We start from the raw sequence: 19,988 nt of genomic DNA, 5'->3' as shown, positions 1-19,988 counted from the left end.
AAAATACCTGTTGATATTCAGTAGAAAAGCAATGAACATATAAGCAGAAGAGTTGAGGCTTCTGTGTATATTTATATTCAAGCCCAGGAACATAGTTCTTGTTTAAGGATTTTCACATTCAGTCCAAAATACCTGTTGAGTGACATTAGGACTGTAACACATAACAACAATATCAGTCATTTATGCACTACCAGAGGGAATACAGTCTACCTGTCACTCTGGTGAACAATAAGCTTTTGGACTGGACTGTCCACCTCAGCTCTTCCTTGTTGGGTTGTTGTGTGTTTTTGTCAAATATCTATATTATTTATATTTATCATATGTTCATAATAAGTGTATTTAGGAAATTGTTCTATATATTAAAAAAGAAAAAATTCTGTAAAAAATAAAGTAGATGACTCATAAAATGTCCGGACATTTGAGATATAAAAATTACTTATGTGTGTGTTATATAGAAACATATACACATACACATAGCACTTGTGTCACGTAACATAGATTCATGTGGCTCTTAATCTAGTTATCCACCTAGATAGTTATCCACCTAGATAAACTACTTTAATGGAATTGATCAAACACATAAGGAGTCCTGTCACATAACTATATAGATAGAGAGGGAAACAGGCAGGGATGGAGAGAGAAAGAAAGAGAGCACAATGAAAAAAACCTAATTTCACTCATTACTAAATGTAGTTGAAAGGCTTGAACTGATGATATGTGTAGACACAACTTCTATACAATAATTTGGAGCCTATTGTTATTGTGTAAAAGTATGATTTGGAGGCTATTGTTGTTGCCCCTGTAGTATGGATACAAAAATTATGCAGGTGTCATTCACCTTTCCATGAAGGTAGGCATAACCTTGACACTTTTCTGCTGACTTTCTAAGTTGTAGAAGTTGTTTGGTGACAGTCACACTTCTTCTGTGGGGTGCTGCATTTGAAGATTGCATTGTCCTTCAACGTGACTAAGAATATTGGACAGTGATTGAATGTCGTCTAGTGCTTATTAATATGCATGTTGTCATTTGTCATCTCAGTCATCAATGACACTTTGTCATTTATGTTACTGTAAGCATTATATCGACTCTGAGTTGCTGGATTTCAGACCTTTCTCTTGCTTGCAAACTCATCAGAAATACAGGCAACCATCTTCAAGAAGCCTTGCTAATAATAATAAAAAAAAAGAGATGAGTTTAACATTGTTTAAATAATGCTTTATTTGAATACCTATAAGAGAACTATCAGTCATTATAAAAAAAGAAAAAACATGACAAATTGTCATTTTGTCTTGTTAATGGATTGTGTCTAATTATACTGTTTATCATGTAAAAAAGTTGAATTTTCTTTCTCAAAGTTAACTAAAATAATTTTTTAAAATAAGATAATACTTCTATATAAAAGAGCTTTCATACCTATTACTCTATTTTGTTATCTAAACGTCTATTTGAATAATAATAGGCAAGTAATAACATCCCTATGTAAGTAGGAAAACTGAGGTTTACGTAGTTTCAATGATTGGCCTGAGGACCTTTTTTTTTTTTTTTTGTCTTTGTAAAACTTCAATGTTTATTTGGTGAGGTCACTGACGTAAGTCTAGGTAAAAACATGACACCAAAATTTCCTATGGAGTCTACATTTTTATAGTGCTCAATTTGCACACACACACACACACACACACACACACACACTACCCTGAGACTATAAACATTTCAACAACTGTTTCACGAAAGTTCACATTCGCATAGGGTTTTATATAGGAACAACAGCTCTAATTTTTTTAGCATCGTCTTTTTGGTTCTTGGGGATTTCCCGAAGTTTGAAATCGTATTAAAACCAGTCTCTGTGTTTATGTGTCATTCATTCTGTATTACCTGATTTTTTCAGGCACTTTATCATTACTTGATCATCTTGGTCACATTTGCCTTCTTTCCTAAACAATCATAGTATAGAACCACAGTTTTACATTCTTTTTGCACGTTTAATTAAAATGTAATTCTTTTTATTATTATTATTATTATTATTATACTTTAAGTTCTAGGGTACATGTGCATAACGTGCAGGTTTGTTACATATGTATACTTGTGCCATGTTGCTGTGCTGCACCCATCAACTCGTCAGCACCCATCAACTCGCCATTTACATCAGGTATAACTCCCAATGCAATCCCTCCCCCCTCCCCCCTCCCCCCTCCCCATGATAGGCCCCGGTGTGTGATGTTCCCCTTCCCGAGTCCAAGTGATCTCATTGTTCAGTTCCCACCTATGAGTGAGAACATGTGGTGTTTGGTTTTCTGTTCTTGCGATAGTTTGCTGAGAATGATGGTTTCCAGCTGCATCCATGTCCCTACAAAGGACACAAACTCATCCTTTTTTATGGCTGCATAGTATTCCATGGTGTATATGTGCCACATTTTCTTAATCCAGTCTGTCACTGATGGACATTTGGGTTGATTCCAAGTCTTTGCTATTGTGAATAGTGCTGCAATAAACATACGTGTGCATGTGTCTTTATAGCAGCATGATTTATAATCCTTTGGGTATATACTTAGCCTATACTGCATACCTTAACTTCTCCATAGGCCAAATATTAATTTACATTTCATTTCTCCACAGGTCCTAGCATTATGTCTTCTACCCAGTAGACATTCAATGAGTATATTTTTACTGTTGTTGTTAATAAATTAATCTGCAAGAATAAAAAAAAAAAAAAAGAAAAGGAAGATCAATAGCCTGACTACATTAAAAACTGGAAAAAGGGCAAGAAAACCACACCAAAAGCAATCAGAAGAAATAAAAATATTAAAGTGAAAATTAGTGAAATAAAGCATAAAAAATATAAGAGAAAACATTTTAAATTAAAAGATGGTTTTGAATCAATGTAATAGACAACTATTTAGGTAGACGGACCAATAAAAAAGAGATAAGACTCAGGTTACTATAATCAACTAAAAAAGTGAGACATTACAATTCAGTTTGCAGAAATAAAAATGATTTTGGGAAAATACTATGAATGATTTTATGCCAAAAATTGGACTACTTGATAAAATGAACAAGTTCTTATAAAATCATAAGTCATATATATGTAAATTCTTAAGGAATCCCTTAATAAATTATTAAAGATAATAAACATGTTTAGCAAGGTTTCAGAACACAAGATTAATATACTAAAATAAATTTCATTTCTATACACCTTAAATTAACGCCCTGAAAATAAAATTTTCAAAGATTTATTTTTAATAGCTTCAAGGGAATAAAGTAGGAGTAAATTTAACAAAAGAAATAAAAAAACCTATATTCTGAAAACCACACAATATTGTTGAAAAAAAATTAAAAGAGACCTAAATAGAGAACTATTCCACACTGATAAATAAGAATATTTAATATTAATAGCAAGGTGGTCCTACCTCAAACTGGTCCACAGTTTCAATGTGATTACATAAAAATTCCAGATGGATTTTTTTCTTGCAGAAACTGACAAGTTGATTTTAAAATTCATGTGGAAATTCAAGGGTCCAAGAATAGCTAAAAATAAGAACAGCATTGGAAGGCTCAGACTCCCAATTTTAAAACTAGCTACAAAGAACAGTAACTACAACTGATTTTCTAATTACTTAATAGCATCCTAAGTAATATATAGTTACATGGAATGGAATTGAAAGTCCAAAAAAACAAACCAATAAATGGCCAGTTGTTTTTAAACAAAGGTACCTGCCATACAATTTAATATGATAAATATTTTTTGTAAAATTTGAAACAAATAGTGATGAGATAAATGTCTTTTATCCTGGTAAGAAAATGAAATCAAAACTCTGCTTCACATCACGTACAATAAATAACTCAAAATTAATCAAATATCTACATGTAAGAGTTGGAAATATTAAATTCTTAGAAGGAAACAGAGATGAAAATCTACATGACCCTGAATTAAGCAACTCTTAATTTTAATATGACACCAAAAACACTAGCAAAAAAAAAGAAAAAATAATACTCATCAAATTACTGTTTTGCTGCAAAGGATACCATTGAGAATGTGAAAAAAACAACATTCCAAATAAAAAATTTGCAAATCATATATGTGATAGGGGACTTATATTTAGATTATATAAGTGCCACTTAGAAGAGTACAAGAAAAAAGCAAACAATTTGACTTAAAAGAGGCAAAGGACAGATATTGGCATTTCCCCAAGGGAGCTATAAAAATGTTCAGTAAGCATACAAAAAAAAATACTTAACATCATTAGTCATCAGGAAAATGAAAATCAAAACTACAATGTGATACCATTTCACACATATTAGGATGGCTATATTGAAAAGACAACTGTCAAGGAGAAATGCAACTATCCATACACTCTTGGTGGGAATAAAGAGGTTTAGGGAATTTGTCAAACAGACCAGTCTGGCTGCTCCTCCAAATGTTAAACATTTAAATTATAAGACCCAGCAGTTACACTATGTGCTATACATTTAAGATAAATGAAAGCGTGTGTTCATACAAATCATCTGATAAATGGATAAAAAATTGTGATATATCCATATAATCAACAATAAAAAGAAATGAAATATTGATACATACTACAACATAGGTTAAACTTGAAAAAGTAATGTTAAGTGAAAGAAGCTAGTCAAAAATACTGCACAGTTTATATTTTTATTTTTATCAAATGTCCAGAAAATGTAAATCCAGATAGATAAAAGGATATATTAGTTGTTTCCTGGGGCTGGCCTTGGGGGGATTAGGGAGACCTGATGTGGGTAATTGCTAATGAGTAATGAATTATGAAAATGTTCTACACTGATTGTAGTGATGGCTACTCGACTCTATGAATATATTAAAATCCATGAAATTATATGCTTTAAAAAGATAAACTATTTGGTATGTCAAATATGTAGTAGTAAAACTGTTATGCAAAATTTTAAAACGTTAAGGAAAATGTGTCAACCACTCCTCAATGCTCAATTTAAGTATTGGCTTTCACTGACATTTCCCACAGCATTTAACTTTTACTCCGAAAGATACCAGAGTTTAAAGGAACTTTAGCAATAATCTATTCTAATCACTTTTTAAATGGAAGGGGAGCTGAGGTGAAGAGCTGGAAAGTACCTTGCTTCAAACAGCAGAGGTGGCCAAGGAAGAACATCCAAGACAGTATATACCAAAAAAATAAAAAAGTAAAAAAATAACTGGTTAGGGGTGTGAGGAGTTTGATATCGTACAACATATAGGACAGTTCAGCAGATATTTATTCGATACTTAATAGCTGCTATATACTCTAATTGTTGGTCGGGTACAGAAATACATACAGTATGTCCTTTGTACTTACAAAGTGTTGTGTCAAATCAGAGATCTTAGGATGGTGCTTTGGCACATTTTAAGTTTAAGTGCTTGTGAGACAAAGAGAGATGCCAACTAGATCTGACTTTGTAGTGATTGTTATCACAGGAAAAAGAGATTTGTCAGTCATCAGCATAGAAAATAGTATTAAAACGATGGAAAATAAAGGATGCACTGAAGAAGAACATGTAGAATGAGAATACGGCAAAGCACACAATTGTGGCAAAAGTCAATGTTTATAGACCAAGCAGGAGATGAATGTACTACAACAATTATTTACACAGGAAGAAAATTGAAAAAATAAAATGCAAGTACAAAAACTTTAATTGGAAAAATAAATGAATAAATATGTGTAATGAAATACTTTTACAGAATGAATCATAAAGAAAAAGGCTAGAGTAAAATTATCTACAAAAGGACTAATTCATATAAGGTCTCTGGATCCCCTATTGTATCTTAATATCCAGTGAATAAGATCTAAACTTACATCCAAGGAGGCTGCAAAATGAAAACAAAACTTTAAGCCTTGTAAAATCTAATATTGGGAAGATTCAGAAAAACAAGCAAAGAATGTCTTTGAGGAATCTTATGAGTGTGCAACTTTGAGAAATGCAGTCATTTGAGAAACTAGTTTAAATTTCTGACAAGGAAGAAAACAATCTTAATAGATTACCCCATACCTAAACTTATAGTTATTCTCTTTGAATCAACTTCTCTTCCGAATCTTTCCAGTTATCAGTTATGTGGCTATAAATCAGATTCTATCTACTTATTATTGGTTTAAATTTTTGGTAGCTTGATAATGTTTTAGGATGTTATCCTTCTAATTCCCTATGAACATATATTGATTATTAGTAAAGTTTCAAGTGCAATTAAGTATTTTAGCATTCTTTGAGTTGGATGATCAGAAGAACAGAAGGATATTTGTTTCTGAATTTAGATTCATTTATTTAATAGGAATTAGCATTAAAAGTTTATTAGAATAAGCTTTTAATGCCCTTGAATATTTAGCAAGGAGTAAGTTATATTCATGGCTCCAAACATTTGATATATTCAAATTTTATTTTGAAATTTGAGTATTTTATTATTTTTATTTTTAAAACTATTTGCCTAGATCTACACTCTTTCTACAGAAAATATCCTGGGAAATAATTCTGAAAACTGCACTTGAGTGCTTGAGAACTAATTGTTCAGTTGTTTCAAATATCTGTTTTAAATTTGCTACATATTTGAAGTCAATTCTTCAGAAACATTCATCTAGATAGAGGCTTTTAGATGTCAGGACTCATGCTGGTTGCAAGGGATCCTCATTTATGGAGAAAGGAAAGGTTGTAGCTATTATTTATCACTTCATGTGTCTTCATTTTTAACGCATAATCAAAATCAACTATATACTTTACTTATTTGGATTTTTGGAGCTCTATTCCTAAATCTGTGGTGCCCCAGACCCATATTACTGAGTCCTAGGTTACAAGTCTTTAGATAATAACTTTCCATAAATTAATTAAAATCTAGGGAATTGCTTTATTGCTAAATCACCTTATTTTTAATATTCTAGTTCTCCAGTTTGTTACACTGTTTACCAAATAATGCAATAAAGCAATGGAACTTCATCACTGTGTTCTATAAATAATATGGTGAAATGTGAAATAGTGCAACAACAATGATCAATAGAAAAATAATTTAATTATGAATGACAGTATGCTTTCAATATTTAGGCAACTTGCCTTTGTAAAACAAGCAGTTTTTCTAAAAAATATGTGATTGTTAGAAATTAGGGAGAATGTTACGTACTGAAATTTAAAGCATATCCGTTTCTTTGGTTGAAAAATATATTAAATACGTATATATTTTTTTATTTTAGTATTAATAGAACTGTTCCATGAACACAAAATTACTGAACACATTCCATTCTTTATCTTAGAATGGATTTCAATCAAATTTTGGTCCATTTGATTAATGTGGGTATATGCTATGCATTTAAAATTTTATAATTATGAATGACTGGAGTAGCTTGATGATGTGCAGTGGATACTAAAGCTGCACCTCCAGAAATAATTTGGATCATACTAATTTAGAAGATAAAAGAACTTATAATTCTGCACAAAGCAGAGCTGGAATTAATATGCCCACTGATATATGGCATTTAAGTAGTCAATATATACATATATATGCATAAATATATTATATAATTGTATATGTATATATTCATACATACACACACAAACAAACATGCACGTGCACACACACATACACACACACATACACACATATATATGTATATAATCAGGAAAGATTTTTTTTTCTTTGAAACAGGGTCTCACTCTGTTATCCAGGCTGGAGTGCAGTAGCGTGGTCTCAGCTAACTGCAACCTCCTATTCCTGGGCTCAGGTGATCCTCCCACCTCAGCCTTTCATGTAGCTGGGACTACAGGCATGTGCCACCATGCCTGGCTAATTTCTGTATTTTTTGTTTGTTTGTTTGTAGAGCTAGAGCTCTGCCATTTTGCCCAGGTTAGTCTTGAACTCTTAGTCTCAAGTGAGCCTCCCAAAGTGCTGTGATTACAGGTGTGAGCCACCGCGCTCAGCCTTAAATTTATTTTTCAATCAACTTTCCACTGTTTTTTCAACAACAATCGTATAATTCTAGATTTTCAGTTTCTAATGTGAGTTAGAAACAGTGGCCTGAAATATCTAAGATTTTATTTTCAATTGTCTGCGTAGGATGGACAATTGCATAGACTGAAACACTACTATTTTTTTAGGCTCTTGAATAAGAAAAAGGAATTTATTTTCATTTTACTTATGAACTTTCTCCTCCAAATCCCTGTCATATTTTCTTATAATAGAAACTAATGTTTAAATATTGAATCTATAAGCTAAGAACCTTTTAACAGTTGATAAACGTTCTAGTTTTTCTCAAAAGGAAGTGCATTTTCAAGTAAAGAGTATACACATTTAGGAGTATTTATATTTTGAAATATTTTAAAAGCATTTTATGTTCTATGAAGATGTCTTCCATTTGCTGCTGAGAAATCCGTAAGACTTTTGTCCATGGAACATTTTTAGTATCTTTTTCTTTTTATGCAGATAATTTCAACATTCACATGACTATTAGCCAGGGTTCTCCAGAGACAGAGCCAATAGGATATATAAATATAGATAGATAGATGGGAGGGGATTTATTAGGGGAATTTCCTCATGTGATTATGGATAATGAGAAATCCCACAATAGGCCATCTACAAAAGGGAAACTTGGGTAAGCCAATCGCATGACTCAGTCTAAATCTGAAGGTTTCAGAACCAGGGAAGTCAATGTATAATTTTCAGTTTGAAGCCAAAAACCCAAAAACCTGGGAGATTATTGTTGCAAGACCCAGAGTCCAAAAACTGGAAAACCTTAAGTTCTAATGTCTATAGGCCAGGAGAGGAAGAGTGTCCCAGCTCCGGAAGAGACAAGATTCTTCTTTCCTTTGCCTTTTTGTTTTATTCACGCCTTCAGCCAATTGTATGGTACCTGCCCACATTGAGTGAGTGTGGCTCTTCTTTACTCAGGTTATTGATTCAAATGCCAATCCCATCTAAAAGCATCCTCACAGACATATCTAGAAATAATGCTTTATCAGCCATCTGATTATCCCTTAATCCAATCAAGTTGACGCTTAAAGTGAACCATCACAAGTCCACCCTTTGTCAGCTTGGCACCCATACACGTCTCCATTAACCACATTTAATTTCCAAATAGAGATGATAATAAGGTCATAGCTCCACATAAGACAATATAGCTGTCTTGTTTAGAACTGAAAACACATTCATTCTTTTCTCAGAAGAGATAAAGTCCTTCAGTGATGTTTTCTCTTCTTCTGAAATCCCATAAACTAAATACTATGATATAACATTACTAATAATTAAATACTAATATAAACTCAATACATCTTATGTTACATAATAAAAGAATACGAGAGAAAGGAAAACAAATATATTTGCCTAATATATGTATATATGCCCCCCAAAAATGTAATCTTAACAAAGTAGGGAGGAAATACTCATGAGAACTAAAGTCCTCCTTTCTGTAACTGGTCATGTGGTCATATTTGGTATTTATAACTACCTTCTTCTACTACCTAATCTGTATTCCCTTTGCTTACAACAAGCACCACACCTGGTTATAATTATGATTCTTTCCCTGGTACAGTAACCCAAGCGCTAATTCCTGAAGTGACTGGGTCATTCATAGTCTTGCCTGAATTAAAATGTTGTAATTTTCCATTAACCTTAATCATATGGTATGATGATACTAAAAAGACACTCTCAGGAATCTTGTATTTCAGACACATTCTTCATTATCTCCATTGTGTAGCAGTAGTCCAATTTCTCCCTGGTTCTTTGAATCAATCACTCCAGCCAACACCATAACTCCCTTTTTAGCCTGTTGCATTGGAGGAATGAGTAGCCCAAAGTGACCAGGTGGCAGTCTTAACTTCCAGTTCAGTGGAATCATTGCTATATATTTTGCTATAAAATATATAGCAAAGTTCTTCTTATAAAACTAAACTCTCTAGGCCAGCAGAGCATAAAGTTGTGGTAATAGGAAACCAAAACTTTGTGGGTCATTAAGCATAATGGTGAGTAGTGTCACTCCCACTTCCATCCCTTGATTCTTGGTTTTGTGAATCCTGGCTATGGGACAAACAGTACCTTATACTGAATGCTGATTAGGAACATATGCAGCCTTCTGGAGTACCTTATTCCAGCCTTGCAAGATGTTGCCACTTAGCTGGTACTGTAACTGTATCTTCAGAAAGACATTCCACAGTTCTATCAAGCCAACTGCTTCAGGATGGTGGGAACCATGGTGAGACCACTAAATTCCATGAGCATGGGCTCATTGCTGTGTGTTTTTGGCTACTAACTGAGTTCTTTTATCAGAAACAATATTGTTTAGAATACCATGATGGTGGATAAGGCATTCTGTACATCCACATATAGTAGTTTTGGCAGAAGCATTGCGTTCAGGTAAGACAAATCCATACCCAAAAATAAGTGTCTATTTCAGTGAGGACAAAACACTGCCCTTTCCATGAAGGAAGCAGTCCAGCATAGTTAGCCTGCCATTAGCTAGCTGATTACTCCAGAGAATGGTTCTATATTGGGGGCTCGATGTTGGTCTCTATTAGTGGCAGACTGTGCACACACAGCATATTTGGTTAAGCCCACGCATAACCAAAACCCTGCCGCACTGAGACCATTTTGTTAATGAGCTCATTTGACAATGGTTGGGGTGGCTAGGGAAGGCAGTTGACTTACATTATTCACAGGATGAGTTATTCTTTCTACTTGATTGTTAAGTTTCTCCTCTGCTAAGGTCACCCTTTGTTGAACATTCACATGAGGCATAAATATATTCAAGTCCTTTGCCCATTCAGAGAGGTCTATTAATACATGTCTTCCACAAATTTTTTTTTGTCACCAATTTTCCAATCATGTTACTTCAATGTCTTTGACACTCAGTCAAATCTATGGTTACAACCCATGAATTGGTGTATATAATCACATGTATGACCATTTTTTCCAAGCAAAGTTTACAAACAGGTGCATTGTTCTAAGTTCTTCCCAATGAAAATATGTTCCTTTACCATTGTACTTCAAAGAGATCTTAGAAAAGAACTGTGGTGTTACAGCTGTCTACTTTCAGGTGGTGCCTGCATATAGTGCAGAACCATCTGAAAACCAGGCACTAGTCTTCTCTTCCTGTGTCTAACGATCATAGGATTCTCTCCATGGGGCCATAGGTGCAGACTGAAAGATTGAAGGCAGAGTAGCAGGAGTAGGAACCATGGGTACTTCAGCCACTTCTTTATGTAACTTACAGGTTCTTTCAGGACCTGTTTGGGCTTAGTTATGTGTGTACCACTTTCATTTGATGATGGAATGCTGCTATGCGTATTAAGCTTTATGGCTTGGTGGGTCAACTATTGCCCAGTTTATGATGTACATCTCAGGTTGCCTGGCAACTTGGTGGCTCATGGTCAAGCATTAAATGTCTTCTAAGGCCCAGTAGCATACCATGAGCTGCCTCGCAAGAGTAGTTATCTGTAGATGGTGGCAGGGACTTGCTCCACAGTTCTAATAGCCTGTGCTGCAATTTACCTGTAAGGTCCTGTGTAAAGCTCCAAACAGTATCCCCATCCACCCCTGACACCTCACATAGCATTGGATCGGCTGGATTATGTGGCTCAATTTGCAGAGCAGCATACACAACATCCTGGTCCTGTTGCAGTGCCTTCTCCTGTTCTAGTCCTCACTCAAAACAAGCAGTATTTTGGGGTGACTCAGTAAATGGCTCAGAGAACCTGAAGGTCTGTTTTCCAAGGGCAGAAGAAGAAGGTTGTTCCAGCTCTGAAAAAGAGAAGCACTTTGCCTTTCCCTGCCTTTTTGTTCTATCTAGGACCTCAACTGATTGGATGGTTTCCACACACATTGTGTGAGAACAGATCTTCCTTACTCAATCCACTGAGTGAAATGCCAATCTTTTCCAGAAACACCCTCAAAGACTCCCCTACAAGTAACACTTTACCAGCTATCTGTCTGTCTCTTATTCCAGCCAAGGTAACACCCAAAATTAACTGTTACAGTGTGTAATGAGTCAGTCACATCACTTCTATCTGATTGTTTATACCTTAGCTCTACGTTTACAAACATACTATTTATTGAATTAAAATATAATATATGACAGCAAAGTCAAATGACTTCTCTAAGGGATAATATGCCATTAGGATTGGAGCTAAAATCACATTTTTGATGTCCAAGAACCCTAATGTTGAGCGCTCTTACTTCTATATTATACTGTTTATTTGTCTTATAATTAATGCACTGCCTTTAACAACTCTGCAAAACTCATTTTTAAAATAGCATTTGAAACGTGGAGCAACCTCTTTAATGTTAAATCAATTTTGTGTGCCATATGAGACATTCAACTCAACATATGTTTTATGTATTTTGTCTTCAATGTTTTCAACATCAGATGAATGATTGATAAGCACTTTCATGTGCAAAACTTTGCACTAATCTTCTGTAGATAGGATGTAAAAGATAAATGACAAGGTATGTGACCTTATGGAACTTGGAACCTAAGAAGAAACTTAGCATGCATGCAAATGTTCCTATACAATATAGCATTAAAAGTAAAACCATTAACATGTGCAATCTATTTTAAAATTAGCAAAATTTTATACAACTTTTTCATTTAACTAACACTTTTAGGTCTCTACCATGTTTTAGAAACTATGTTAGTGACTGGATATTAAATAGTAAACATGTTGAATATGGTACTTTTACCTAAGGAGCTTACAAACAAGGAAAGATCAAACAAAAAAATAATCTTTACAAAACAGTATGATGAGAAGGAATGCACAGTATTGTATGAGAGCACTACCATGAATAGTCAACCGCTTCAGGACAGTCAGGGAAAGCTTCTCATAGGGAAAATAGTCTCATACAATATCTGCCATGAATAGATATTTTTTTCCTTAAAAGGGTTAGAAAAAAAGAACAGTACATACAAACACATGAAGTCAAGAGAGAAGCAGATAGAATATGGCTGCAACATACAGTAGGTGGAAGGAATCTGGGGATACGTTAGAAAGAAAGGAAGTAACGTGAGGTACTTAAGTGCTTAAATATTGTTATCTCATGAACTTGGGATTGAATCTTGAGTTCCAATCAAACTAGCAATGTATCAGTAACTAAATTAATTAGCCTTTTTCTAAGCCACATATTTTTTTATCTGCAAAATCAAGACAATTATACTTACTACATAGGTTCATTGTGAGAATTAAATAATATATTTAAGATTCAAAGGAAAATGTACATAGTAAACAGTCAATATGAGATAGATATTATTATTTAAGGATTTCTTGTCTTTATTATTGGGAATGTGGCTTACCACATTCCAAAAGAAATTGGAATAGTTTTTCTTTTAGCTTCATTAGTCACTACTGACAATAGTAAACAGTATCACTGCTGATAAATAGTAAACACTGCTGGTAATAGCAAACAATATCATGGTTAGAGTATACATTAGATTTGTATTTGTCATACTAAAGGTTATTTCCACTGATTTACTGAAGAAAATATTAGGTCCTACAGATACTGATTACATTTGAATGCCTATTTCCAAACTGTACTTTTCACCCTTAAAGAGAGTTGATAGTGCATGCGCTGCATATTTCCATGACCTACCAGTTTTCTAAAATGTTTATATATACTTCTAAATGACTTTAGTAAGTCTTGGAAAGAAATAAATATTTTCTTGGTATGAGTTTTTTTATCGTACTTATGAGAAAAAAAAAGGAACTAATTTAAATTTTTGAAATATTTTGAAAAATTACTACTTCCCTTAAAACTCCACTATCAATAAACTCTTCATCCTGATTGTTTTCTGCATCAATATTAAGAATAAAAATTCTCCTATTGGAGCTTTGTCAAGTGTTGCTTGTAGTCATCCCTGAGCCTGAGACTTACCAGAAGGCCATGGTTATATAAAAAGAAAGAGAATCCAGTATAGGTTACTAGCAAAATATGGTCCATGTTCAGTGGGATCATGAACATGATGATAATAGTGAAGATGATGATGATATAGATTGTAGCTATGAGATATTGAATGCATACTATTTTTAGGCACTATAGGTATATTTTCTTATTTAGTTCTTCAAAACAAAATTTTAGAGATGAGATCTCACTCTTTTGCCCAGGCTGGAGTGTGCAGTGGCACAATCATAGCTCACTGCACTCAACGTCCTGGGCTTAAATGACTCTCCTGCCTCAGCCTCCTGAGTAGCTGGGATTACAGGTGTGAGCCATCATGCCCAGCTTCTTATTTAATTTTTACTATAACCCTGAAGTATAGTTATTATTATATTTATTTTACAGACAAGCATACTAAGGCTAAAAATAAATAAACTTAATTGCCTAAGGATTTGCTGAAGGAATCCCTGGTCTTCATTATACCACTGAAATTCCCAGGAAACTTTATATCATTATGTCAAAGTCATAGTAGACAGGCTTTGTGTGGAATAGACAAAACACTGTCAAACTAGTAAGGAACATTGCTTTGATGGTAAACAGCAGTACATGTTTGTTTTTCTTTTCCATGTTGGCAGTCTAGTGCTTTAAGACCTTCCTTTTACCGAGCTAGTCACAAAAAGTTCAAATTCAGTCACTGTGTACCAGAAGATTGGGGTGTTGTTTTGATTTTCCTAGAAATTTAGGATTTATAATTTGTGAATTTTATGAACAATATTCCCACAGATGTCTAAATAAGAATACAATCTTCATAACTGCAGGACTGTCATATCTACCTCCTTTAATCCTATATCCTCAGCACCTAGCAGAATGCCCAATACATACAGGCATTGTATAACAAAAGAGATGCACAATGAACTGTAAGAAAATGCCCCACCAGACATTGAGAAAAGGGTAAATAGTAGTAACTGACAGTTCTGGGTTTCGGAAAAATAAAGTCATAGACATGGGACAAAACTTTCTCATAGAATAAAAACAGGAAAGAATGATATAAATTTTGTGCTTATCGGAGGGAATGATATTAGGAAATTCTGACATGATGGGATACAGTTTGAGTGTAGGAGAGTGACATTCATTTAACTCAGATCTGTAGGGTAAAATATATCCTTTCTGATCATAGTTGAATCTCTGGAGCCTAGTATAGTGCCTATAATTGTTCAATAGTTATAGGTTGAGCTTATAAAAAGGTATTAAGCACATATTCAGAGAAGAGACAAAAGGAAAACAATCTGTTCTTCTTGGATCAGCCAAATCATCTATCTCTAAATAGTCTGTCTCTAAACAGAAGAATCAAGAAACTTGCAAGAATCCATGGGCTATGGACTGAATGCTTGTGTCCCCCCAAAGTCCATATGTTGAAGGCTTGCTTTTCACTATAATAGTATTTGAAGGTGGAGCCTTTAGTAGGTGAATAAGTTGAAATAATGCAATGAGCGTGAAGCCCTCATGATGTTATAAGTGCCTAGGTAAGAGAAAAAAGAGAGCAGTGTTCTCCCTCTCCACCATGTGAAGATTCAGCAAGACAGCAGCCATTAGTAAATCAGAAAGAGAGCCCTCACTTAGAACCTGACCATGCTGGCACCCTGATCTCAGTCTTCCAGACTCCAGAACTGTGAGAAATAAATATAATTTAAGGTACCCAGTCTGTGGTGTTCAATTACAGCAGCCAGAACTGACTAAGACATCCATGACAGTTATTATCCATGACTTTGGAAAGAAGGCAGAGGACATCAATCAGGTTAAGAAACAATAATTCAATGGCAAAGAGAAACATTGCACAGTCTTATAAGACTAAAATCCCATGACCTCAGGAGCCACAGTTTTAAGAGAGAATTGCTACTGGCCAGTCCTTATCTTTCCTTCAATTTAAAAAAGTAGCATTAACTTCTAAAAAGAAATGTCAGTGGCATTGGCAATCTCACAAGCCGACATTCTAACCACTATCCTAAGAAATAATATACTCCTCTTGGCACAAATATCAAAATCAAATAAGAATGGTTTTCTTTTTGGGTATACATGGACATACAGATGGGAACAATAAACACTGGGGACTACTAGAGTGGGGAGAGGGAAGGGAGAAAAAGCTGAAAAACTACCTATGGGGTACTGTGTTCAATACCAGGGTGACGGGTTTTGTCATACTTCAAACCTCAGCAAAACACAATATTCCTCAGTATCAATCCTGCACATGTACCCTCTGATTCTAAAATAAAAGTGGAAAAAGAAAAAAAAAAAAGAAAGGCTATGTTTAAATAATATATGTAAATATTTTTATGTTTAAATAAAGATAATAGACATCGTAGGTAAGAAAATCAATTTTGGAATCAATCTTAGGTCAAATCTCTAGTTCCTACTTACTAGCTTTTTTCAGCTGTAAAATATAAATAATAAAAGTACTTCCCTCTTCATATAGCTGTGTAAATTAAATGAAATAACAAACACAAGACACTTAACAGAGTGTATGGCACACAAACAATCATAAATATTCCTTATATTACTATAGAAAATGACTTTGCACTAACAGGTAGACAGACACGTGCTATTATTTAAGTTAGCTCTGAGCTGCTTATCAATGTGATCTCCAGGCAGAATCTGTTTATGTGCCACAAGTTAGTAGTTTACAGAGAGCTGTTGTACAGGGAAAACATAATCTCTACCAATGTAAAGTCTTAAATTTCAGTATCCTAAAGGGAACCATAGCCCCTACTAAACCTGGGGAGTCAGCTAGACAGCTTATGTTCCTACATTGTGCAGAGTGGGTAAGAATCCAAAGAAGAGGAATGCGGGTTTATAAGCTGGTACACAAAGATTAATATCCTGATGCTCCAGCATACTTACCAATAATTAGAAAATGAGCCAATAGTGAGCCATAGGCCTACTCTGTCTCACATTTTTATGAATCACCTGTAAGAAAATTTAGATGATGAATTGGTCAAATCAGCCAAACAGCTACACAAAAAAATAGCACAGTGATTAACAGCATGCATTTGGTGTTACTCAGGTGTGAGTTTAGCTATCTTTAATCTTGAAAAACATTTCCTAATGGAGGATGAAAATTATGGCGCTGTCCATTATTAGCTGTGTGACACAGGCGGGCAACTTAACCTCATTTATAAAATGGAGGTAATCAGAGCAGCCACTTAATAGGTTTATTGAGAAGATTACATAAGACTCCATGTGAAGGCAGTTGTTCTTATTCTTAGCATATATTTAATATTCAATAAAATTTATCACACACACACTTGCACACACACACACACAAATCTAGCTTCATGATTGGAATAAAAGGATCAAAATAAATTAATGTCCACAGCCCTAATCATTTTTTCCTTGGGGAGAGGGAGGCGTGAAATAGAACCAAGAAAGAAGAAGAAACAAAGAAAAAGGGGCACACACTTGAAAATACTATAAAAAAAAGAGTGGATGGCCCTCAGCTGCAGGGAGAGAATACAAAACTAATAAAAGAACCCAAATGTTATATCCTGTTCAATTCAAGAAGCCATCTCCTCCTTGCTTGATTCACCTGCTCTCTGCTCATCTCATCATACAGAACAGCTAGCAGATAGTCCAGGATGACCTCCAAAAGTTATGAATTCATAAAGCCATATGGGGAAATTGAAATGCAGCAAGACTCTAAATATGATTCTTTAAAAAACTGGCTGTTGAAATGGTTTAATATTCATGCCTTTGTATCCTGCTAAGACTTGTGTTGAACTCTGAATAATGAAAATTTAGAAAGTCCAGATGTGCTTACAGATAATAATGAAAAAAAGACTCAATTGGTTAACTTTATAAAGAAAAGAAAAATATCTAGAAATGACTATTATTTTCTATATCTATACAACATTTCAAATTCCCACTTCAACACTCTTTATATAACCACATGGCAATATAAGCAAAACCACCCAATCCGAAAGATGTCAGCACTTAACTCTACATTCAGTTTCTAGCAAAACTCAAAGTCAACATTTGTATAACTGACTAAATCAATTTTATTTAGACTACAAGGCATAGTTATCAAATGAGACCATCAGTAACACTGTTTTAATTTTCTTTTTTTATTCCTACAACAGCAGTCATAGAGTGTGGGAAAAGACATTCATATGAAAGTTGGGGAAGGGTACAAGTAAGGACAAAAAATAAATGGCTTCCAATAATTTCCTTGGAGAATTTTGCTTCATCTCTCAATTTCCCTCAATGTTAAAGTAAGGTTCATGAAATATGTAGTCAATTAAGTTTTGTATATGTATTTAGCACATGTCGCCATACGTTTAAATGTGTCCAGTTATGCTGAAGCTATCCATCTTTTGAGAGAAAAATATAGATAAGAAGTGTGAGAATGTTTAGCACAGCTTTATGTGTTATATGAAAAATTAAAGATGGGGAGATAATTATGATATAAAAGTTAAAAAAGTTTTAATGAAGAAGATGTTAAACTGGATTTGGGGGAAAAGGTATAGACTTTGAATTAAAACGTTGAAATAGGACTATTTCAGGTAATTAAGACAGCATGAGCAAAAATACAGATGAGAAACACATTACTGTTTAATTTAAAAGCTCTAACATAAATTTCATACTTAAAGTAATTGAAGATAAACTTAGGTAAGGTGACACTGCCTGTGCATTCACTCACAAATTTACACTTCTTCAAAATTCCTTTATTTAATAACTCAACAAATATTCATTGTTTAAAATATATAATACGGTGTTTAGAGCTCCACAAACAATATCAGGGTGCTGAAGATTACTACGGTAACCATGTTGAATTATAGAAAGCTGCCTCACAGGTTGCCACTGAAACAAATGTCTCAGAGATTATTAACCAGTTGTGAGGTTTGTTAGTTTTTTGTTTTTTTTTTTTTTTTCAGGTTTTATTTGAACTCTGCAACATTTGACAATATTGCCTTTGTTATTCTTTCTGTAACTCTCATCTTCCTTGCTTCTTGGTGCAATACATTTTTTTTCATCTATTATTGGTGGTAGTCTCCCAATGATTCAGGTATCAACTATCTTCTCTTACTTCACTACACACATTCCATAAGTCATCCCATCTCTTCCCCGCTATGCTGTAAGCTACTTAAAGGCAGAGACATCATTAGATTTGCTAATTCCATAGAATCCGTGACAGGCAGAGATCAAGGATTGGTTAAATATTTGTTGAATATTTTAATAAAAGAGCTTCAAGTAACATCTGTACTGCTCCCTTCAAAATATGTACAGTTGACCCTCAAACAATGCAGAGATTAAGGGCACAGACACATTGCACAATTGAAAATCCATGAAAAACTTATGACTTCCCAAAAATGTAACTGCTGATAGACTACTATTGACTGGAGAACTTACCAGTAACATAAACAATTAACGCATGTTTTGTATATGTATTATATATTGTATTATTATAATAAAGTAATCTAGAGAAAAGAAAATGTTATTAAGAAAATCATAGGGAAGATAAAATATATTTACTACTCATTTCATAGGGAAGATAAAATATATTTACTACCCATTAAGTGGTAATGTATCATTATATAGGTCTTCATCCATGTGGTCTTCATGTTGAGGAGACTGAAGAGGAAGAGAAATAAAAGGGGTTGGTCTTACTGTCTCAATTGTCACAGAGGCAGAAGAAAATATACATATGAGTAGACACACATAATTCAAACCTGTGGTATTCAAGGGTCAACTGCATATCCAATCTTCTTTATTGAACTCAAGGCCTATGAGCTAAATTGTCTAATGTAATTCATTAAACTAATATTGAGTGTTTATAGGGGAAAATCATGCTCTAGTCTATAGTGATACAATGGTGAATAAAGGAGATAAATGAGCTCCATTAAATTTACATATTACATATATGACTATTCTTCAAAGTAAAGGGACACAAATGCTAAGACTTAAATTTTCTTTCTGATTTGAAATTACTTGGAGAGATATGAACTACTGTGAAGACATATGTCTTAAACTACTTCAGATTTCTCCTCAGTAAAATGGTGAACATAATGGTACCTGATTTGTTTGGTGTTCTAAGGAATAAATGAAATAATATCAGCAATGTAATTAGACATAATGAGG

This window comes from Macaca fascicularis, chromosome X (genome assembly GCF_037993035.2).
Source record: "Macaca fascicularis isolate 582-1 chromosome X, T2T-MFA8v1.1".
Taxonomy (NCBI): domain Eukaryota; kingdom Metazoa; phylum Chordata; class Mammalia; order Primates; family Cercopithecidae; genus Macaca; species Macaca fascicularis.
Note: the sequence above shows the minus strand (reverse complement) of the source record.